This window comes from Agelaius phoeniceus, chromosome 4, assembly GCF_051311805.1.
Source record: "Agelaius phoeniceus isolate bAgePho1 chromosome 4, bAgePho1.hap1, whole genome shotgun sequence".
Classification (NCBI taxonomy): Eukaryota; Metazoa; Chordata; class Aves; order Passeriformes; family Icteridae; genus Agelaius; species Agelaius phoeniceus.
This window is the reverse complement of record NC_135268.1, coordinates 42,876,854-42,901,247: the sequence shown is the minus strand read 5'-3', so window position 1 is coordinate 42,901,247 and position 24,394 is coordinate 42,876,854. Positions and strand designations below refer to the sequence as shown.

General features: G+C 36.6%; 1 protein-coding gene across 6 annotated transcripts in view; it reads left to right on the top strand.

Annotated features, from left to right (window-relative positions):
* SORBS2 (sorbin and SH3 domain containing 2) overlaps positions 1-24,394 on the top strand; it is a 145,029-nt gene that overhangs the window by 4,431 nt on the left and 116,204 nt on the right. For all 6 annotated transcript variants that reach the window (XM_077177435.1, XM_077177445.1, XM_077177444.1 and 3 more), the window contains exon 2: positions 14,408-14,535. The gene's annotated coding sequence lies outside the window, so the exon portion shown is untranslated. The remainder of the gene's footprint in view (positions 1-14,407; positions 14,536-24,394) is intronic.

Sequence of the window (24,394 nt, the reverse complement as noted above, 5' to 3'; positions counted from 1 at the left end):
GTTCTGACTCATCCACCCTTAAAAACCTCACCAACCACCATCAGGGGGTTGAATAGCACAGATGTGGTTCTGTGTTCTTAAGTAACCTGAGTAACATAGTGCACTTTTAAAGAGGTGATACTGAAGGTCGTGAGTCTCAGAGAATAGTGGGAAAAACACACTAAAAGGAAAAGCAAACATTCTTCCTCTCAATCATTACTATGATCAAACTATACACCAAGCTTTTTCATTAGCCTTTTCATAAAACAGCTGTTAAATAATGCTGAGAGATAGAATAATGAAAGCTCTACTTCTTTTAAGGGTACTCATCTTGCACTCTATGTACAAGTGTCAAAGCAGTGTACAACTGAACTGTTTGTCAGGTACCTAAAGCTATCCTTAGTTTAGCAGCAGTGGCTTATCAACTAAATTTGTCCACAAGAGTAGCAGCTTTACTTTTTTGCTTCTTCAGGACCCAAAAGAATATGCAGGAATGCATGATGAAACCAAATGGAAATGGAATCAGTAACTGCAGTTCTCACAGCTGAAAATCAGATTCATTGATGTTTGTGAAAATAGTAAAATGCATTGATTTCTAAGGGTTGCATTTAGTTGTAGGATGATGAGTTATGCTACTCAGAAATCAGTAGTTGTGACTGAAGGTCAAAATAGGTAGAAGGGTCTTTGTGTTTTTTTCAAACAGTTTAAGAGTAACATGTCTGGTTCCTTAATGTATTGTTGGTTTTATGGGGTTTTTGTTTGTTTGGTTGGTTGGTTGGTTGTTTTTTTATTTGGTTGGTTTTTTGGTGGTTTTTTGTTTTTTTTTTCTTTTCTGAACAGCACCAATAGGTGAAATCCCAGTTCAAGCAGGCAACAAGGCAGAAAGGTGACTGTAACCCTTCCTAAGAGGCTTAGGTGGGATGGTGTGGTCTGTGATTAGAAGGGGTAGGGGCTATGTCAAGAGCAGGACAGCCACAGAGTGTTCTTGTCAGCATGATGCCATGGGTTCTGAGGACTCCTAATAACCATAGCCTGAACATGGAGCTTCATCACCACAGTGCACCTTGAGAGCTGTAGTGTTTAATAAAGCCACATATCTCTCACTGGGATTAACTTGCTGGAAACTAATGCTTTGTCAGAGTTTAGTTTTAGCATGGTGGGGTGGGGGAGGCTGTCCAAGATTCAGTTATCTGGATCAATTCTCACGTCTGAAAAATGCATGAACTAGAAATTACATGTTATTACAGAGGGTCTCTGTGCATAGGAACAGTATTTTCACTGCTTGAAGTGACTACAAGTGAAAAGTAGTGATTCAGGCAATAGAACAAAGCATGGATTAGATAAATTGGGTGCTTTGACTGTTTTTCTTTTAGTACTCATTTTTTCTTAATAACGAAAAATTATGCACAATTATAAAATAAAAAATATCTTCCTTTTTAAACATAAATATGTATAAACATTTATAAAAACATAAATGTAATCTGACATCTTGGCATCAAGCAGGTGCAAAATGACATTTTAAAGGTACTAAATGCCTATTTCTCACTGAATTTTGTGTTCATTTGAGAACTTCAAATTCTCTTATCTGTTGAAATGAGAGCTTTTCTAGTACATTGGACTATGATAAATAAGGAAGAGTAAATAATTGGTATGAGGCAATTATTGATTGGTGAGAATTACAAAAAAATTGTATTTCATGAAGGTTATTAAGTAAATCTCCAGCACAGGATATTTTGCTGTGTCCAATAAAGCAACCATCATGGACCTTCATAAGGAGTGGGTTAATGGATTAGATGGCCCAAGTTTGTTGGTATTTCAGCTGCTGTTTGTAAACATCATGTGAGTTTTGAATTTCAAACTGCTTCAGCCTTTAGACAATCCTAAATTTTAGGGATTGGCCTAGTTGAAGTATCCAAGAAATAATCCCCTTTTGAACATACAGGTCACACACTACTGACTTTTGTGTATTTTGTGCTTTGCACTTGTTAAAATCTTGCACAGTTATTGTTTGATTTAAGCATCAACTTTGTATTTTCTTTCTTCCCACTAACAGTAAAGATTTCAAAGAAAAGCAAGCAGTAGCAACCCAAAGGGTTGCCAGTGCAAAACACTGTTTATGTTTCATTTAATTCATATATTGATCAGGTACGTCACACTGCTCCTTCCAGCCAGTTATACAGTTACACATTTTAATAAGCAAATCCTGACAGAAGACAGCAGTTGCCAGCACAAATTTAATTTAATTTAGTTTCTAGTGAATTTCTAATGAACAGGGAACTCTAAGCAGTGACATTCTCCAGATAATCAAATTCATGGTAATTGCAGTTTTTCTTTTGGAGAAATCTGTATTTGTTAGGAATCCGAAGGAAATAATTATTTCAGTGTGACTGATGCAATCAAATGGTTTACTTTGAATAAGTAAAATATGAAAGAGGCTAATCAAATGAAGTGCTACTGTATGAGAGCAAACGAAAGGGTGACAGGTTTGACAGTAGAATAAAGACCAAACCAAAGGCTTTGTTTTGACATACATTCAGATAATCAGGCAAATTCAAGTCTTTTAAGAGACCTCCTCTATAAGGGTCACTTTACAGATACGGATCATGTAATCTGAGCCTTGCAGATTATCATTCTACTTCTAAACATGTACAAGAGAGAGGTTTTTAATTCCTTATTTGCATAGCTGTAGATTTACACATTCACATGTTTTTGCCATTGGCATTTGATTCACAGATGACTGATTTATGGTCTTGAGCAAAGGCCAAATTCAGGACACACTTTTAACTGTCAGGATTGCAAACTCTACAGAATTTGTTTGAAAGCCAGTACCTGTTATAATTAATACATACAAAGCAGTAGGAGGATCCCTTCCAGCTTGAGGAAATACTTCTCTTATGAGCAAGGCAATAATAATTGCAGAGATTGTGTGCTAAATTAATTCAGGTGTGAATTTGTTTTTTGTTGTATTTAGTGGTGCAATTATCTTAAACATAATTCTCTAAAATCAGTCACTGCTTAGATAAAGAACACAAATGAAAATAAACATGTCAGTAAGAGCTATAGAAAGTACAGCAGGGTCAAGTTCTCTTTGCAATATGTGCTAAATGTGAAAGATGGAGCAGGCTTGATGCAAAGGTAAACTAAAAAGCAGGTTTATTAACACATGGCTCATGGCTTTGACCTCTGCTTGACTACAACACCAGTGGCTTTCTTGATTTCCTGCAGCAGAAGTGAAAATATAAAGGGTATCTGAGGAAGAAGCAAATAGTAGCTTTGTAGATGAACTTGGGAAGTGTTCTTATGATAAAAGATTACTGCTACTTATGAGTGGATGAAATGTATGTGGGGAAATTTGAGCAGATACTGTGAAGAGACTTCTGGGAGTTGCAAGAGGAGACAGGAAAAGAATTACAAAAGTGCTTGAAAAGGAAAAGATAGATATAATTGCTGCAGTGACAAGACAACGAGCCATCTATATATGCCCTCTATTCTGGGGCAGGGACAACTACAGAGGCTTCAAAGAAAAAAAAATTTACAGTGGTCTCATGGGGTGCATCTTGCATAGATCAGAATGTGTTACTTAAAACCATGGGTTCAGATACTGTGGTTAAATTGTGTGTTGACAAGAGGCCTAAACAATAGCATTCCTCATGGGGGGACCAAAACAAAATTAGAAATCAGATTTCAAAAGTACTGTGGAGAAATCAATCCTCTCAGGAAAAGCTACAACACACACTCAGAGTGAAGGGGAAACAAGTGTGAAGAAACATGAGCCACTTCCTTGAGGAGTTCACATACCTGAGCATTCAGGGTTTTTTTGGGGTTTTTATTTAAAAAAAAAAAAAAAAACCACCAAAATGTCATATTTGCATTCTAGTCAAATCTCCAGCCCATACACAGTGTGCCAGGGCAAACTACAGATTTCATTTTTTTCATTTTTTAAATTGATTTTTAGTCTTCATCTGCACACATAGTAACTCCAATTGAAATTTTCAGATTTGAAAACAAATTGATCTCCTTCTGTGGGTTTTTTTCTTCATGTTGTATTTTATTCTTGGGAGACCCAAATGAATGAGTCTTGTCCCTTCACAAGTGCTTTAGATGAAGCATTAGAAGTCTACATTTTCAATGTGATTACCCATTATGGAAATGGGATTCTTTCTAGCTGTCCTGCACCAGCAATGGAATAATGCAGTTTTGAGGGTGAGATCAGGTGTTAAGGAGCTCTAATTTCTGTCCCTTGGTTTTACACCAAATTGTTTTAACTGGGACAAAGTCTGTTAGAATGTTCAAGGGGTAATTAATGTGTTTTGCTTTATACACAAGTGAATTAGGACTGCAAATGTCTTTATAGAAAATGTCCATTTCTCAGTGTGTTACTTGGTTTTAAAATGATGAGCTGAGCTGGAACTTGGAGGTGGCTTGAGTTCAAACACGACTTGAAAGAATAATTATATTGCAAGCTTTCTTGTGTGTAGTCCTGTCAAATCTGTGTAATTCTACTGTCATCTTCAGTATTATATATATTGTATTTAGACTTCTATGGACTTTATCTTCCAGCATGTTTAGGAACAGCTTCTCTTTATGGTCATTAAAAAGTTGGGGGGGGCGGTTCTGAACTAATTGCAGATAATGCTGTGAAAATTTCACATTCAATACCTAAAATTGTCAAAACAATCTAATAATATATATAATTTAAATCTTCATAAAAGAAACCACTTCTTTTGAATTCTGGACTTATTTTCTCTGGTGAGGACATGGGGATAGTTTTTACTAAGCACTTTCTTAAAGAACTAAAAGGATTTTTAGCTTTGCTTTGCGCAGAAGCAGATCATTTTTAATGAACTTTTTTAGGGGTGGGTTTGGAACTATACTCTGAGGTGTCCACCCTTTTTGGTGGGTACAATAAACAATTGTAGAATTCTTACCATTATGTTTGCAAAACTGTGAAATCTGACTTGCTGTTTCTCATAATCCTAAATTAGTATCTTAAGCTCTTAAGTGCTGAAATGATGATTCAAGTTTGGCCTTGTAAGAATCCGATCTGAATAATATTTTTAAAAGCAAGGGCATGACTTCAAGGCAGTTGTTCTTCTGTGACTTATTTTAAACCTGGGTGTTTTCTTTACCAAGACATTTTCTAAACAAGGAACTTAGAATTCATTTAAAGGTTTGTTGGAAGAGGGCAGAGAGGAATTTAGCAAAATGACACTTACAAATGGTATTATTATAGACTTTGGTATTTTTGAAAGCTCTTATCGATGTTTTCTCTCTTTGAATGCAATGGTAGGAATCCTCCCTGAATTAATTAAAAGTAGTTACAGTAAATGTGTGCTTTTAAAATACCATTGAAAAGGCCTTAGCATGCAGCTTTTTGCTATTCTAACTTTAGGTTCAGCCCAAAGTGCCTGTAAATTTCTTTTGAAGAATACTGGAAAGATTTATCTAAAAGATAAATCTTATTTGTTTACAAAGTTTATTTTTGTATCTTGATATAATAGATTTTCTGATTGTCATTACTTACATCAACATTTAAGTCTTACTGTAATTAGTAAGATCTGGGCTGAAAAGGTTGACACCATCTTGGATGAATCTGCTAACCTTATTTACAGTGTATTTATTACTGGAAATAGCTTCACATGTTTATATAGACAAATTTTACCATATTTTGGGCATGTTCTGTTGAGTAAATAGTCCAGCCTCTTGATGAACATCAGAAGTTATGTTCAAATTGTGCATTTCAACTTGGAATCCTGCAAATGCTAACCAGATTTTCAAACTGAGGTCAGTGCAATTGGGATATTTTTTCATCCTAAACTTTCTGTGCTGACTGTATCAGACACACCTGTGAGTTTGAAATGTCACTATCAAAACCAGGCTAAGTGGTCACTAGTTTCATGAAGAGGAGGAATCAGGAAATAGAGATGTCTTTGTGTTGTCATTTCAAAGGCAGCAATGTTTCAATGCTGCATCATAAAAAGATTTTGTGTGTTGACTTCTTTAGGTGTGGATCACATAAAAGTTAGCATAGAGATTTGATGATTTTTTTTTTTTAAGTTTCAATGCTATTTCTCTTTTTGAAAGCACTATTAAAATGATTTGAACTGCTCAACTTCTGGACAGTTTAGACTTTGATCTTAACTCACATGTTTCTAGTTCATGCCACCCATCTATCATAAGCTGATTTTGTTATAAATAACCAAAAGCTGTACAGACACCGTGTAAAACTATTAGTGATTTCCCCCCTCTGTTGTTGCCCTCTGGTTTCAAACTCTAGTCTTCAGATAACTGTCAATCACATGTGATTTTTTTTCACCCTGCTGATCAGAATGTAAAGGCTGACAAAAAATATCATCAAATGCTTTTCCAATGTTCTCCTCATGAGCAATTTGTTTAATTGCTGCAGGAATCAAATGTGCCTGAGCTTAAATTTTAAGTGAATGGGTTCAAAGCAGAAGGCAGGGCAAACAGAACACAAGCAGTTTGATGTGTTTTTGGACACTAAATTTGTAATAATTAAACTTCTGCTAAGATACGTCTGCTGTCTGCTTTTGATGTGCTTTATACAAGGCTGTAATTTGACAACTATTTTATCTCTACCATCTCTTTTGGGAAGTAAGATAGAAAACTGTGTGATTAGCTATTCTGTATAAATTTTGTAGAAAAAAATTATCTTTCAAGTTTTCAATTTTGTTTTTCCATTTATGTTAAGTTTTCAAGCCGCTTTTGAAGCAGAGGATACCACAAGTCACTGACTTCATCCTTCAGTTGTTTTTTTTTTAAGTGCAAATGTGCACAACTCTATTGTTGCTTGTAGTGATCATTGTTTAAGGGTTAAAAATAAAATTTTCTGGTTTGAACAGTCATTTCATCAAGCTGATGAACAGTAAACAGCATTGAGGGGAAAGAAGGGTCTTTTGAGCTGTTATTACTAATAGGCAGAGGAATTTGAAAAACAGAGGATGTTAAAGTTCTGAGGAAGTAAACAATTTCTAGGAAGGGAAATCCACCTTTCCAAGTATTTATTTTTCAAAGAGAGGAAACTACCTAATAGGTGTAAAACTTCATGGATACAAAATAGGACATCTACTTCAGATTATGTTACTCTTGACTTCCAGTTCTCACCTATCTTCAGAACCCCTCTCCCAACCTTCTTTTGTGCAACTTCAGCCACCTTACATTTATGGTATGACAGGTGCTCCTTCCTCCACCCAATGTGCAAAATATGTACATCATGTTGTTCCAGCTTTCAGTTTGTTGCTGTTTAAGAATATTTTTAAGGATCTTTTCTCTCCACCTTCCTGGGTGGTACTGGCCTTTGTCATATGAATTGGGGTCTCATTAATGGCCTAATTTTCCTAAGGAGTATACCCTGCATGTCATAAAATGTGTAGTCATACTGGCTACTGAAAACAGAGATAGCAAATAAGTCTTATTTTAGAGTTGTGTCTGTAGACACCCTTCCTTGTGGAAGAATTTTTCCATTCAGGGAGAAAGTTTGCAGTGGAAAATATGGCTGCAGTTTTGAATTCTTTATTACTGATATTCACTGATCAGCAGTGGAAGATTACTGGTGGAGAAGAATTAGAAATTTCTAAAAATCCTTAAAGTAATGTCACCCATGGTGACTATGCTCTTCTTGTCTCTGTTATTTGCCACTTAAATGAGGGTAAATTCTGTTAGCTGGAAAATTAGTTCTGACCTACAGATAATTCAACACAGACCAATGAACTGGCAGCACCTCTGTAACATCCTGCATTGCCTTGAGTACAGCAAATATCAAATTGACTTTCCTGAGCTAGGAAAAACATGAATATAGTTCAAACAAATGTTTCAAACTAATAGCCTGTTCTGCAATTAATAGTCCTGTAAAGAACACAAACAGCAAACAAAAACTGTGAAAGAGCTCTCATTTTCACTTAGCTGAACCAATACATGATAGATGACTCCATTATCATGTGCCTCTGTTAACAAGAAGACAAAACAAACACAAGCTCAGCACTGATTTCCTGAGCCGTTCCCACTGGCAGGTGTTGGTTTCGGGCTTTAACTTTGCTTTTGGGAGCTGTATAACTTCCTGGAAACCTTTCCTGGAGTTCCTTTCCCTCCAAGCTACTGTATGAGGATTTGTCAATCTTTGGGGAAATTATGATCTTCAGGAACAAAGAGATTTGAACAGGAAGGGGTCAGTTTTCTGGTTTAGGAGCTTCCTGTTGTGTGCTACATCATACTGCAGAAAGGAGATGTTTTGTAGGGAGCAGGAACAGGCTTGGTAGGCTCAGGCATTTTGGCAGCACCTTTTCTTGCTGATAAGCAACATGAAGGTGGACAAAGGTGGAGGCAGTGTAGCTGCAAGTAGGTTCAGTCTGCTGGTGTCGTGTACCTGGGCTCTTGAAGCAACTACCATCTTTGCAGCCTGAAGGACTGATAGTTGTCATGAGTATGTGAAACTGTGAGCAGCAAAGAGTTTGCCAAAGCAATTGTGTCTTGGTGAGCTTTGTCTGACTTCAGCTGTTTCTATTATGTCAATATTGTATGCTGCCATTAGAGGTAGGAAACATAAATACAAATGTTGGGTTGCTGAAAACCAAATATTGCCTTTGAAATCTGACTAATGGGGGTAAAAAGAAAGAGATGTCATAAAAATACTAGACTCTGGTAGTATTACTTTGTATTCTAAAATGCTGAAGAACTATCTCATTAGGGTGTGTTTTCAGTTGGTGGATCATAGTAGTAAAATGAATAAACTGACTAAAGGACCACTGATGGAAAGATGGTTCTCTACACTGTTGCTTGCCTTGTAGTGAGAGGTTTTGTACTCATTTGAGGTGGAAAATGCTCACCCTAGGGTTCAGTGCCTGAAAGCTTCTGCTGCAGCAGTTCAGCTGTTTCCTACCTTCTATGCTGTGAGTAGCAGAAAACATTAAAATTACTTAATTGGTAAAAATAAGGACTGTTTTTCATATAGGTCCCTTGTTTTTTCATTACTAGCCTGGCAGCTTAGCAAATTGGCAGAAAACCATTGTGTTAATTATTGAGAAGCCTAAATTCCTTTGTGGATTTAGTCCTGGTAATTGGAATAGAAGCTCAGTACAGAGTGTGGAGGTGTAAAGCTGGCCTGGCCATAATCTGGTGGTTTAAGAAAAAGCAGAATGGTGTTAGGCCGTGTGTGCTCTGTAACGTAAGTCTTTGTGAAGCGGAAGGAAGGATTTGGGACTTGTGTTACTTCTGTGGATTTCTTTTTTCCTTACATGGAGCAGCAGCTTGAGAGTGCCAGCTGCACACAGGATCATGGCCCCAGAGCCTGGTGGTGGCAGTTCTCCCTTGAGAAGTGAGCACAGTTTTATCCATAGATAACTTTGGGAAGGTGTTTATGTTTCAGAGTATATTGCTCGGCTGTAAATATTTCAGAGTAACAGTTGCTCAAACTTTCCTTCCTCTAGGTAAGTTTTTCCTTTCTTCAGCTTATGACTCACAATTCTTGCTCTGTGAGCCACATGAAGTATGTGATTACTCTGTGAAAGAAGACCAATGTCCTCAAAAGACCAGACAACAGCATGAGGCTTGGGATTGTGTCACGGAAGTGGGAGATGTGACTGCAAATCCTTCTGGAAGTTTAATCCAGATTTTCCATATCTGTGGCAGATGTTCTAATGTCCATCAGTACAGTGGTTTTAAAAATAATGTGGTGGCATAACATCATCTTCCATGGTTTTGCTAAGGAGTGGAAAAAACCCGAGAACATTTGCATACTTGTGCCTCAGATTTAAGATTGATAAAACACAAGGTTGCACAGGACAGTGGTCACCACAGTCGTTTCATTAAGGCAAGGCTTTTCTTGCTTGGTTCAGGAGGAAAATTTTAGCTAACTGTTAAAAGATATACAGATGCTTAGAAATTTGGGTGTATATATATATATATAAAATGGGTATTTTAGAAACTGCCCCTTTTCGTTTGGGCTCAAAAGACCCTGTTACTTGCATTGGTAAATCCCAGATTGAGAGTCCTAGCTTGTTTACATTTCTGAGGTTTAGGCCTTTAGGAAAACTCCACTCTGTAATGCCCCCAGCAGCCTCCCAAAAACCAACCACAGTCTTACACAAGAGTTAAGCACAGTCTAGCAGAAAACAGACCTGAAGGACAAAGAACTTTGTACCAAGTTCTTGAAACAATGGCCTAACAATATATATTAAGAGTGAGATTAACAATAAGCTCCTGTTCCCCGTTTCCTGAAAAGGCCTTCTCATATTTATTTTCCTGTTCATTTTTAACTGTTTGCTCTTGGAACAGAGGAAGTTAGTTTTACTAACAAAGTAGGCAGGCATATAATCCTGTTGGTCCAGTTTCAGAATGATAGCTGTAGTGGCTGTAGTCATTTTTCACATCATTATGAGAGCAGTTACATGGTTTGCACCCAGTTATATGGAACTGGCTAAAGTATTGGAATTGGTTCTAACAGGTGACTAAGAGCATTTAAATATTTAGATAATGTGCTTTCAATAGTTGGAGGGTGTTAAATGCCTGTGATTTCACTTCAAATTTGAGAGTATCCTTATGTTTTAATGTAGTTATTTGGTGCTGGTTTAAAGGTATAATAATAATTTTTAGTGGATTCTGTGTGATATAATGGTGTTATTAAACATATTAAAAATTATAACATAGCTGCTTATTATAACTGTAAAATGACTTACAAAAAATGGCTAGGGTTTCAGTCTAACATAAATCTGAAGTCAAAAATGAGACCTCAATATAGCTAAAGACACTTGGTCTCTTAAAGAGAATGCAGGTCTGCTGTTCTGCAGACCAGCAGAGCCAATGCTTTGTGAACCATATGCCATTTTGCAGACCAGTTCATGCTAATAACGTGAGAGTGTGATTCTTTCTACTTGCTATCTTGATCCCTGTCTTTCAAATGCATGAATTATCTGTAGAACACTTCTGTGACAAATTCAGGAAGCTGCTTTGATGCTTGTTTGAGTATAGGCATCCCTGGCACTAAGTTCAGTTAACACATGTTCGTGCATTTTTACTTATGTTACGTTATGCAAGATTAACCACAAATAATGTTGTATATGACCTATGTGTAGCAAGGTATTCCATCCTGTCCAGGAGCATGGCCACCCTTCTTCATAGCTCCATTGCTTTTCAGCAGTGGAGGCTACTGAAAACACACGTGACATTGAAAAATAAATCTTATTTGTAAGATCCTTCAAGTTCCTGTATGTCTAAAGGAACCTAGCCACTTTTGAGGCTAGGTGAAGTCCAGGACAAAGCATGTGATCCATAGCTTTCCTTCTGTAGATTTCTTTTTTTCCTGCACTCTAAAAAATACTCATTTCAGAGATTGAGATGATCAGTTCTATGAATGAACACTCTCAAGGGAGACTTCTGAAAACAGAGTTACATCCATTTTGCTTCCATTCTCTAATATTAAATTCATTTTATGTTACCTGTCATGGTTCAGATGAAATTCAAATTTTATTTGGAAATAAAAAAAAAAATTAAAGAAATCCTATCCATACTCCTGGCTTCTTCCTGAGGCAGGTAACATGCAATTCATTTAGCCATACTGTCATACTACTCAAAGGTATTCCAGCAATCTTAAAGTATATTAATAGATTCATGTATAGAATAATACAAGGAAAAGGAGTCATTACACCTGGCTGTGCAGTGTTCACCTGCATATCTTGAAATGTACAGGGACACTTCTCAAAAGGATTATTCTCATGCAGCCCTTCCATATGAAGCGGTGACTTCAGTGACTCAACTGTGTTTGAAAGGCTAGGCTTAGAAAAATAAAGATTTCCTTTATGTGAATCTGTGCAGTGAAACAGGTATGCAAATTTTCTTTCAGTATTTTGAGCAACCTTCTGGATCTCTTACCAATCAAGATTGTTTCCTCTGGTTTATGAAAATTTCTGTAGTGTCTGTCCTATAGTGTCTGGCTACAGAGGTCCTGGAGACTTGCACCAAGTACCTACAGCAGCAGCAGAGCTGAACACTTCTTGGTCATGTTTGAGTTCTAATCAATTTTGCTAAAAATTGATTAAATCACACTGGAGTGGGTCACTAAAGAAATTATATTGTTAATTTTAGTATGGCTAATAGCCATAAAATGAAAGAGATTTTTATCAGTCCCTTAAAAGCATATGGTGACAGTCTTGGCAGTAGCGACATATTTGTCTGTTTTACTAATAAACATAGATGTACATTTATCTTTGAGACCTAGATGATATATGTGATATTCTGACATCTCATGTTTCCTGTGGATAAAAGATGATCTGATTTGTATGCAGTAGCTAAAGCACCTTAGTATATATTGAAACAGTGCTTATATCATGTTTAGTAAATGCTATAAACACTAATATGTAAACTGTCATTTATTCACACAAGTACAGTTGCAGAGAGTGTGTGAAGAAACCAGGTACCAAGATAGGTTAATTGCTGATGGTGAGGCAGCTAAGGTAAATCTGTCTTCTGAGAAGGTGCCTCTGAAAAGAAATGCTGAGCTGCCAAGTGTTGTGTATTAAATTGTGTCAGTAGTAAATTGATACTGCCAATAATGACTTTAACACATACTTCTAGTTTTGTACTTGTGCAGTATTAGTATTCAGCATGTGGATATTTATTGATTTAGCTTGTAGCCACCAGATGAAAGCATTATGGATGGCAAGGTAATGTAGAATCTGACACTAGTGGTCTGCAAGATACAGGTCTTGTATTTATTTACAAACTATACTGCTTGTTCCACTTGGCATTACAGCTCTCAAGCTGGCTATAACTCACACATTATCTGAAATTTAAGCTATTGGAGTCCTTGAATATCTTTGTTCATGAATCTCAAATCTAAACTGAGCTTTTTATCTTTGCTGGACTAGTTTTGTGGTAAAATGATGGTCTTAAACTGGACATCAGGAATGAAGTAGCAATAATGATTGATTTAACAGGTTGGTATTTAGAGTTTGTGGATTTTGTTGTAGCTTCTTTTAACTGCTGTAACACTAAGAATAGCTGAGATCAAATGGAAAGGATGCTTTTGAGCTAACACAGAAGGAGTTTGTGCTATATTTTTACATTTAGCAGCTTTTTCCGTTATTGTTTTAAGCGTTCTATAGCTAATGATTTTTATGCAGGTCTTCAGGAGAAAATGTGCTTTTCATGTTTGTTTATAACAATGAGCATTGCTTTACTCATTTAACAGTTTAATAAATAGCTTGTGTCTGGCATCCTGTTTCATGTGTGCATATAACTTCCAAACAGCTACTGTTCATGAATAAATCAGAAGTTAAGGTGTTCTAAAATGTTATCAAATGATTGTGCTTAAGTAGATGTGACTAGAAATGTAGCAGATATTGAAACATTTTGCAATCTTACCACCCCAGCCTGTTCTAGGTTTTGAGCTGTGAAAGTAACTGTAAGTCTCATAACTTTTCCCTGAACAAAAGTAACAAAATTTTTCAGTGGCAGTACCTAACAGTGTGGTGATGTTTGAGAACTTTTTCTGAGGAAACAAAACCAAGAATTGCTGAGATATACAGAGGGAAGTTATAGAGAGGGATATGATGGAAGCTTTCTCCTCTACCAGAAGAGGCTGCAAAAAATTAAACAGTGATAATTTTTCACTGACTCAGTTTATCTGTGTTTTCTTAAACTTCAAAGTAATTAGCTTTTATGTACCTGTGAAGCTGTTCAGGGTCTTTTCTTAGAGTCATTACTTTGTATTTATACTTTCTGTTTTCCAGTATTTTTACATTATGGGATGGTAAGTTAGTTGGTTTGCAACATGACAGAGGAGGACAGGAAGGTATTTATCATGTCAGTGAATGCCCTGGTCAAAAAAATGGAATTCCAGCAGCTTCAGGTCACTAGGCTTCCAGAATAGTACTGTTGCTGAAACTGGAAACTTGAGATGCAGACTAGAAACAAACTACTGCCTTCAATCTTGGTATACTGATTTGTCCTGTCCTTGGATGTGTTTACCAGTCAGATATGATGGACTTTAATGCAAATAGAATTACTCCCATCTCAGATGAAATGCTGTGTAGAGAAGGCCAAATATCTTCAGAGATAACCAAACTCAAAAGGTGTTCTTCACATTGAAAATATCCATGGTGGTTCACTGTCCAAGCTAAAAGTTATAATCTTCAAGGTCCCTGATCTCCTTTTAACAGTAGCTTGGTTTGGTTTTTTTCATCAACAGTGGTTGTTCCCCGCTCCTTCTGTTTCTTTAAATAAGAAATTGGACAATGAACAAAGTTTTTTTTTGCTATGGATTTCCTGATTTTTTTAGCTTGGGTTGGGAGGCTGCTTGTGCTGTAGTACATTTTCATTTCGATAGTAGGCAAGCCCATTACTGCTGAAAATAGCTCAAATGTTCTTAGGGGGAAAAAAGCCAGCAGCTTAGACTCTTTCTCTTTCTCTTTTGCAGACTCTTGCACGTGAGTTAAGTTAATTTCTTGAGAGAAACCTTCATAAAGGGCTAAATAAACAAGGTCTACATACACAGAAATTTCTTTCTTCTGCTGCATTTGAGACAGAGCTAAACTCGGCTGTCTGGTAAGTCGTACTTTTCTTAAGGATTTGTCTTTTTTCCCACCCTTATGACTTGCATTTCTGAGTTTCTAATTAGTGTTCAGAGAAAACCAGCTTTGGCTTCCTGGTGGTACTGGTGCATTCTGTATATGAAGTACAAAGATCAAGCTCCAAAGGCATTTCTGAGCTGCTTTTACAAACTTCAGAATAGTATCTATTAGTATCTATTCTGTATGGCACTTTGGTATACATGTGGTTTAATCATTTATCTAGTGCTTTGTTCTAATTTTGCTATAATGAAGGCATTAAATGTTTTAAAGCAAAAGTGGTGATTATTCTCTCCTGGATTTACCTGTTTGAATGTTCTGCATTTCATAAAGTAATGTAAGAATGTGTATTGCAAAGTATATTCAGTGTCAAGTCAGAGTTTAAAAATAAACTTTCCCAACATTCATTCATGTTTCATTGATTTTTGGTTTCACCTCTTCTAGATAAAGTAGATTGATGTTATTAAGTACAATGCTTTATTTTTCTTGATGTGCCTATTTCATGGGACAGTCAGCATACTTATCAGTAGTCTTTAATTGATCATATAATTCTGTAACTGTTCTATTAAAGGTATTTATGTATAATAGCTTCCCTGGGTTTTGATTGTACAGCTTGAAACATTTTTTTTTCCTTTGATTATGAAGTATTAACTGAGTTTGACCCAAACAAAAGTAAGTTTGTCCTCTACCTTCTATTTTTATTCTTTATTGCAATCAAATGAAGAAATTCTTGGAAGAGCAGAAAATGTTTTTCTCTGTGCTGAGGTTTTTCTAAGCAGTTGGCTGGCATTAGATGGCACCCTATATATACCCAGTCCATCTGATCACTTATGCTGCAATGCTTTGGCTTGCCACAGTTACTGTGTACTTACATACTGCATGCCCTGGCTCTGCACAGCTCATTTTGCAGGCTTTGCTATAGCCCTGGCATCAGTTTATTTCCAAAAATATGTTGAAAACCGAATGTCATATTTAAAATAAGTGTTATATTTAATGTAAAGCGATAGTTATCTTTTCATAGAAAAAAACCAAACAAAACGGATCAACATTCTTACATAGAAACTGTTTGGAGGCTTTCTAATTAATTTAAGTTTTAGTAAGAAGCTTTCCATCTTATTTTTGGATAAAAAGAGAAAAGCTGGAATGGATGTCTAGATTCCGTAAAAAATATCTTACTTGTCTTACATTGATGGTTTTCATATTGAAGGAGTTTTTCACCTGAGAATTACTTCTCAAAAAGCTGAAGCTTCTGAAGGAACTTAAGACACCTCAGAGGCCATGCTGCAATTACTCTTTGAGAAATTTAGAAATATGCGATCGCTTAATATGTCCAAAGACATAGCTGGAGGAGAAATTACACATAAATATGCTGGATAATAGACAAAAAAATATATACCAATTATTTTCAATTAAAAACACTGCTTGAACTGTTCAAAGTAAGGACCATTGATGGTCTGTTAATGGTAATTTCTTAATTCATGTAAGTTTGAATTTACTGTATATTTTGCTTGCAATTTTTGAGTGAATAGCAGGGCTGACTTAGAGGAACTTGTATCTGGCACGCTAGCACATCCCAAACTTTAGCTGAGTGAACTTGGCACAAAATTGAACATAAGAGAGAAAATCTCAGGAGAGCAGTGGAATTCCTTTCCTTGAATAAGTATACCTTAGCATTCATGGGGAACAAATGGTAACATTTTGTGCACGTTTCTGCTTTTGACAATGTGTCTTTGTTCACTTCCCAAAAGGGATGTCAAAATACACTGAAAAAAAAGCCAACAACTTACTTATTTGAATTTTTCATTTTACTTAATTTAATGGTCCCAAGGAACCCATTAAATCTGGGATGGCCTAACACCACTGTTTATAACTTTTTGTGCATGTAGAAAAAAGGCTCAGTTAGTGCAGTTTGGTTACACAACTGTGTTCCCTCCTTAGTGTCTTTGTGAGCTTGAATATAAGGGTAGGAGGCAGTTGTATCTATCAGCATTTTATAATGGAATTATTTTATCAAAGTGTCTCAGAAAATATTTTCTTTTTGCCAAAATAAGTGTTATCCAAACAAAATATCATATTACTGAACTGTTACCTTGAGAAACAGAGGATAATGGTAACTTAGATTTCTTGTTAAAAGCTTTGTGCTGAGAAAGACCTTAGCTTAATGTGCTGTTTCATCATGATGTTACTTCCATGGTGTGGTCTTCTGTTCATTCTGATGGCATTGGAGTTTTATGGGAACTGTTGTGTATGGGATTTTCATTTATGATCTAAGCATTACAGCAGAGCATAGTAATGTGGTGAAAGTGCATGGATTTAATATGTGACAATGCTGGAGAAGAAAAAGGTGTTTTGAAAACTCGAAATTGAGAACTGGTGATAAAGTAAATGAATCTGAGTAAAAGGCCATGGTGCAGTCATCTCTTCCTCACATTAACTGCAGACTGGGGATATACCAAAATGGAGATGCTGAGAACATTCATATGTGACATCTATGAGCTGTGTCTGCACTGGACTACCTGGCCATGTGGTATTTTCAGATAGCAACACATAGCTCTGGAAAAAGTTTGTGATGTGATTCTGTATGTAACCAGCTGCTATAGAGGGCTGCAATTTTTATGGCATCCTGGTTATCTCGTGTCTGCAGCAGTGCAAAATTGCAATGCCTCTTTGTTGGCTTTGGAGCTTTGGCTGTGCTTAACCTTTCAATTGATCCAAATGAAACAGGAGCTGGCAGGATTCCCAGCTTCTCACAGTAGCCTCTGCTCATCATCATTAATCTGTGGTTTGGGGGAAGAGAGTAAAATTAATCACTTTATTAATATTCAAGTACAGTAGTCAGCATCTTCTGTAAGAATTAGTAATTTTAACTATCATGTCTAAGCTTTTGGTTGCTTAACTTTTTTAAGAAAACCGCTGTCTTTTAGATAAACATTTTCCATGTTCTGCAACTTCGGAAGTATTAATTTTCCATCTTAAAAAAAATAATAGTTGCAAGTGAAAAGCAGGTACTTTTGCATATGAAACAATGAATAATTTTCACTTCTGCTCCAAGCCTTGAGTTTCATTTGATTCTAATTTTTGTATAAGTTAGAAAAGTACTGGTTTAGGAATAAAGTTGCATATACATGGCAGAGAATTCACCTTTTTAGCCACAGAACCACAGAATGGGTAAGGTTGGAAGGAAGCACAGTGAGGTCATCTGGTCCAAAATCCCTCCACTTGTGTGGTTGTACTTTATTGAGAAAAGCATGCTTTTAAGCACTTTCTCTTCCTAAGTAATCTAATAAGTATGCTTTAATCTGTTTTCAAGTGGCTCACATAAGGCATTATCTGTTTATACTTGTAAGACTGCATTTGTCTCCATAATATTAGTGTCTCAAGAATTGGTATGTTTCCTTAGTGATATGTGTCCCTAAATGTTTAATGCAGTTAGAATGTTTGATGCTGTGTCATCTTTAGTGCTGGACATGACTTGGGCACCCCAGCTCCTTCCACACTTGAGGCTGCTAATGACTTGTTTCCCTGAAAGGTTCCCTGTAACACTCATTTAGTACAAATTAATTTAGAAAGGAACTGTCCTGGTGCAAAGGAGACTTTTAGTCTGTGCAAAAAGAACAGGTGAAAAAGGCAGTATCAGCTCCAGCCTTTTGAAGCTGAAAGTCCAAGCACCAAGTTGCCATGTGAGGAGCCTCTTGACTTTGAAACTGCTCCTTGAGGCACCTGCATAGGATTCACTCACTTGTGTGATTTATCTGGATGGATCTAGTGAGCTAAGGCATGAGGTGCAGCTGAGTGCAGCAGAGCTGTATGTGTGACCCTGAATCTCTGTGAGGCCTCTGGGCCTCCTGGAAAGCAGTAGATTTCTTTTCTGAAGTCAAAAGAGGTTGAAATAAGATCCACAGATATAAACAGTTTGTGTATCTAACAATGTCCTAGTGTCTTATTTAATTCCTGGGAGGGAAGGAAGCAGAAGAAGTACAAATGGGAAGGTAAGCTGTGTTGCTCATGTAAAGGGACAGTTAATTTGGAGAACAAGTTGTCTGTCGTGATAAGATTTAGTCTTTCAGAACAGTCAAGTTCTGACCAGTGGATGGAATTTTTCAAGAGTATTCACAGCCTTCAATATATAGAATTAGCTAGTTAATCTTTCCACAGTGATGGTTAGTCAAATAAAGGCACTTGGAACTTGTTCTTAGAGGTCTGTTGGATCTTTAAATGTGTAAAATCACCTTTTGGTTCCTACTTCCCTTCTGGGTCCTGCACAGAGCTTTCCAGTGCTGAAAAGGGAACCTGATGGCTGATTTTAGGAATGTTACAGCACAGGCCCAAAGTAATAGTTTAAAAGTGAGAATAAAACTCATGTAAGACTTGGTTAAAAGCAAGGATATGAAATATGTGTGCTTTAAACTATAAATTTAGATGTTATAGCTTAAAGTCTGGGGACATTCTAATGTACTGAAAGATTCTGCTTTTTACTGTGACCGAAACAGTGTTTTAAAATGATCTTAAACTTCTGTAAGCAGAATTAAGCTAGTGTCGAAAGTTTTTGAACAATCTTCCTTAAAGTGTGTCTTGACTTCACCTGCAGGCAGGCTCCTAAAAGCCTACCTGCAATGCAACAGCTGGATGTTAAAAGCTGTATCACCACTTCTTATTGATACCTCAATAATATGTTCACACAAAACATTTTGGAGTATTGGCTTTGCATTAAAGGAAAGATTCTTTATTAAAATTGAGCAGATGTACAGTTTAATCTACTGTTTGAACTGAAATTCAGTTTTGACTTGAGGGCCAAATTTCTGAAAAGCACGGTTATTAAATACCATTTTTAAAAACAAATCCAAAGACTAACCAAATTAATAAAACCCCAACAAACCCCAAATCTTTGGAATTAAAAGCTGAAAAGCATATCTAGGCAAACATCTGAATCCTAAAAGGCATAAATGGGCTGTCTGAATTATTTTGACCTTTAGGTCCTCTGTAGTTTGTGTATGCTGGTGCAAAGGTTGCTGTACACTGACCTCTCCACCCCTATCTGGATTTCCCTCTTTTATGTAAATAGATAAGCATAAATCCAGTGGCTTGGAAATAATTGTACAGTTTCTTGCTTTGTAGCAGCTGACTGCATGGTGATTTTCTAGAAGAACACTTAAGTGACAGGCGGCAGGTCAGCATGGTGTTGATCTGTCTTCCCGGAGTCCAGGAAGTCTCATCCAAATGACTTAGAGTGCTTAGATTTCTGCAGTGAGGTGTGCCAAGTGTTTGGTTGTAAAACCAAATGATCCATCAAGAAAAGTTACATTTTTTTTATAAGTATTAAAATACATATATTATTAATAAGGAATGGGTAGAAGAGCTGAAATCAACAGAGTGCTGACTTCTAATCAGAATTTGAACAAAACCATTCAACTTACTTCAGATTGAAAATACCATTATATGACATAGGTAAGGAGATGCTTTTGTTAAATTTTCAGGTCTTTATATTCTTTGGGAACAGGTAGAATGAAAAGTAATAGTGTGACAGTAATGTTCTAATACTTGCAGTCTGTTCTACTCTTAGCAGTAATATTTAAGTGCTTGACCAGAATGTTAGTTTAGAGTTGGAGAGCTGCTTCCAGTTGAAATCTGGGCTCCTTTGAGGAAGTTGTTTATAGGCCAGCAAACACAACAGAGTAAGTTTGAAAGACCTTTGAGTCAGCTGCTTGAACTACTTATTACAACATGTTTTTTAATTGAGTTTACTAACTTGTCTGTCAATTATCTGACAAAGCAGAGTGGCCTGGACAAAGGTTGTTCATATTCTTAAGGTTTTAAAAGATTTGTGTATGTGTCTGAGCCTTTGAACTGTCACAGACAGCTCTGCACTTGCAGAATACTTGTCTGTTCACTGCTACAAGCTCTGTCTACCCATCCATGCTAAAACTCCATGCCAAGATTGCTAGTGTAACCATGCAAATCACTGTCCTGCTGTGGGCAAGTGAAATAAAGAAAAAAACCTCCAAGTTCAGTGTAAGACCACTGAGTTAAGACAATGGTAGTTGGTTTGGCCTTCAGATACAGCTGTGCTACTGACATGAGCTGTGACATGTCAAACCTTGGGCTTTCAGTCACTTCTCTGACAGCTACTCCATTTTATTGGCAAAGTGTCATTGCCTGTCACACTGGCATCAGTAAATGTCACTGTGACTATCTTCTGTGCAGGGTGTATTCACACATGGCTTTCAGTCACAGAAATTTGTCTATGTGAAGTCAGTGAAATGCTTTAGTCCATTTGACACAGGCAGCTCTCTGCTGGCAAAGCAGTATCTTCTGAGATGAAACCTTGCATGTTCCAGTCTGGCCTGCCTTCTTCTATGTCTGGAATGAGCAAGACATTTACCCAGCTCTAGCTCTCTGTCACTACAGGGTCAGCCCAAGATACATTTATCAATTGACGCTAGGATGGTTTTGGTTTTGCACTTCATTCCAAACATTTTTTTGTGGAATAAGTACTGGTTGGTTTACTTTTTTTTTTTTTCCTAGGCAGTATATGAGGCATAATTATATTTCAGAATTCAAGGGCATATTTGCAAGAAAGGTGTTTGACTAATTGTGACTAGGTAAAACTTCACACTAGGTTAGCACTCAATTGGAAGATGCTCAGTTAATGATAGAGTATAAAGAATTAAGTTGATGTGTCATACTTCAAAATCTGTGGTACAAAAGACCTCCTTTTGAACCAGATGTCTTTGGCTTTTTAAAATAGGCTTATTTGGGACCATAATGACCTGAATGGGAATTATCTGATTTCTGAATTATATCATTGACTTAGCTATGGATATGAATTGATGGAAAGAGAAAAGAATAACAAGCTGTAACAACAACAAAAATATTTTCCCTCTGTAGTGGACTTACCTTAACACTTAATTCAGTCTTAAGACTTAATCTGTTAAAGTGTTACCTTAAAACTTAATTCACTGCTTATCAAATTTTGTCTTTTTGGAATAATTCTGCCTTGATGGCTGTGATAAATATAAAACTTAATTTTTTTGTTTTTCTTGCTTTCAAATGGATTTCAGAACTTGATGACCTTTGCTGAAAATAACTTGACTAGCTGGAGCCATAACAAGGCATAACTTTGTGAGTGCATGTGGTAAAGGCTCAGCTGTTTGCATGATATTTATCATTCCACAGATAGGTTAGCTAAAGAAATAGAGGAAATAGAAAATCAGTCATGAGGGTGAAATATAAAACTTTAAAAAACTTTCCTAAATTGTTTTTGTAACTAATTATGAACTTGAGCAATTTTTTCACTATTAAAATATTCTTACTCAACTCTATTTTGTGTTTTCTCATCTATATTGGAGATGCATATTGGAACTTCTATAGTTAGTCTGTGATCATGCTGAGGGGCTGTGATAGGTCAAATTACATCTATAAAATTTCCAGTCTGGAGTGTCCTGAGTTTAGTGATGACTTTGTCATATTCTCTTAGCACTATTGCTGAATGTTCAGTGACAATTTCAGTCTTTGGATTGCAAGTACATTGCTTTTTGCAATACAGCTGCAAGTGAGGACAGGGTTATTGTTTGTGCCTGCCTACTAAGATTCCAGTAAAACGTTTTCTTGGAACCCAGTAAAATATACTGCTTTAATAAAGGATTTTACCAGAAAAGTTACTGCTAGCTTTTTTAAAATGTGGTAGACCAAGGTCATGCTACAGTCAAACATTCTGTTCATTACTTCCTAGGATACAATTTCAATGCTTGAAAGGGTGGAGAAATTCTAAGGGTTCATTAAGACCTTTGGTACAGTCATCTGTTTTTCTCTGCTGATGTTTTCTGCCTGTGAGCTTGAAAGCTTCAGAGTGGCTTTCCAGGGCTGTGTCTTGGAGAGCCCTGGGATGCTACAAGCTGCTCTGCAAAGGTGAGGGAAGGGCAGCTCCCTCAGTGGCTGCGGCGTGGCAGCTGCTGCTGTGCTCAGGAAGCAGGTGTATCCTCACACATCACCTTATGGCAATACCAACAGCCATTCCTATAAATCCATCAGTACATGTAAAGGGTGAAGTTTGCTATGTGTGAGGAAAGCCTAATTGAAGGAAAGGAAGGAAGCAGGAAGTTGTCTCATTTTTTTTAATGTTGCAAATAGTTCAGCGATTGTCAAATGGGCATTTAACTCTATATGAACACAAACCCTAAGGCAGCTTCAGTCTTGACTGAATTTACTTTTCTGAAAGTAAGGGGATTTCAGCCTTGTGGTAGACAAGATATTATATCTGAAGGAATTTTTCACATGCTTCAGGAAAGCTTGGGTGAATAGAGATGCTGTTGCAAAGTAAATTTTGTCAGTGTAAATTCTTGCAGGTGTAAGATCCCTCTTTTCTGCCTGGCCCTCTATTACAAATTATTTTTTTTCAGCAATATTCCCTTTCACATTGACAGATGCATAATACTGGGAATTAAAATAGTCCTTGTGAGGAATTAGTTCTGTTTAGACCAGGCAGCGTACATGAACTCATACTGTACTGCTAACACTGCAAGTAAATTTCAAATTACCTTTTAAATTGGCTCTTATATGGTAAGTTATTATATTTTATGTTACTGTATTTTAGAGATTGGGAGTAGTTTTAATGCAGCAATGACACATTTAAAATCAATACTAACTTTGAATAGATAATTTTAACAGTTGTTACTCTTTTGGGCTTTGCCCTTGTGATACAAAGCATAGTGTTTGTTACAAATGGACAGACCATTCTTTGGAAATGACATTTTCTTCTGAGAATGGGTAGTTTATTTTGTCCCTATTTCTAATGCCATAATTTATTTAAATACCATCATTCACCCTTGTGGCCATTTCTTAATCTTCTCCTTTTGCTGTTACAAAATAGTATAGTAGTAGGAATATTATTGATGTTAGTGTCTAGAGCAATGTAAAGGTTATATAGCTAAGAGCAAAATCTTTTTTTACTGTTTGTTTGAAACTCCAAGTTGCAAAACATTATAGTATTTAAAAAAATACAGAATGTTCTGGCAGGAAATGGTATAAGGAGAAATACTAAGACAAACTCAGAATTATTCAGTGCTAGATCACCATGTAATGCAGCTAATGTGGTTAATCAGTTGTCATTCCTTAGCTTCCTTAGTGTGCTAACTCTTCTGGCCTAGACAGAGGTGCTAGTTTTGCAGCTGATACCAGGTCTCAGATAAGCTTGTCTGACTAGTTGCTTGTTTTCAGTGGACCAGTTAAGGACATTAGGCAGTGAACTGTTAGTCTGAAGCACCTTCCACATGAATTCCTTATGAACTGCAGGCCGACTATGCTCACATTTTCAAAATAATGTTTAAATCAATATAACCTACCTAACTGAAAATGTATATGCAAAACCAGGCATTATTTTTTGATCCTAGTTGCAGGATTAGTTCTCATTTATCTCATGTCAAGTGATCAGTGGACCTTACTCAGGGAAAGCAGAAATGACAGGGAAAGGAGATGCACCTTTCATGGTGAAGGCAGGATCCCAGATTGAGCTGAACCAACTTCAGAACTGTGTAACTTGTCTTTGGTAGCCTTTGTAGGAAATGGAGAAAAATGACTGGTTGGTACACAGCCTTCAAATGTAATATACCCTAGTAGTTCCAGACCAGTAGTCTTACCTTTGAATATAACATTGAGTGTTTATTTTAAGATTCCTCTGAGATGCACAGTTTTACAGAATCTGCTTTCTGGGTTTCCAATAGATTCCAATAGTATTTTTAAACAAGTCATACCATTAACTTTTAGAGCAGAAGATAAGGGTGGTATTAACAAATGATAACTCAGCCTTCCTGGGCCATTCCCTGTGACTGCTTCAATGTGTG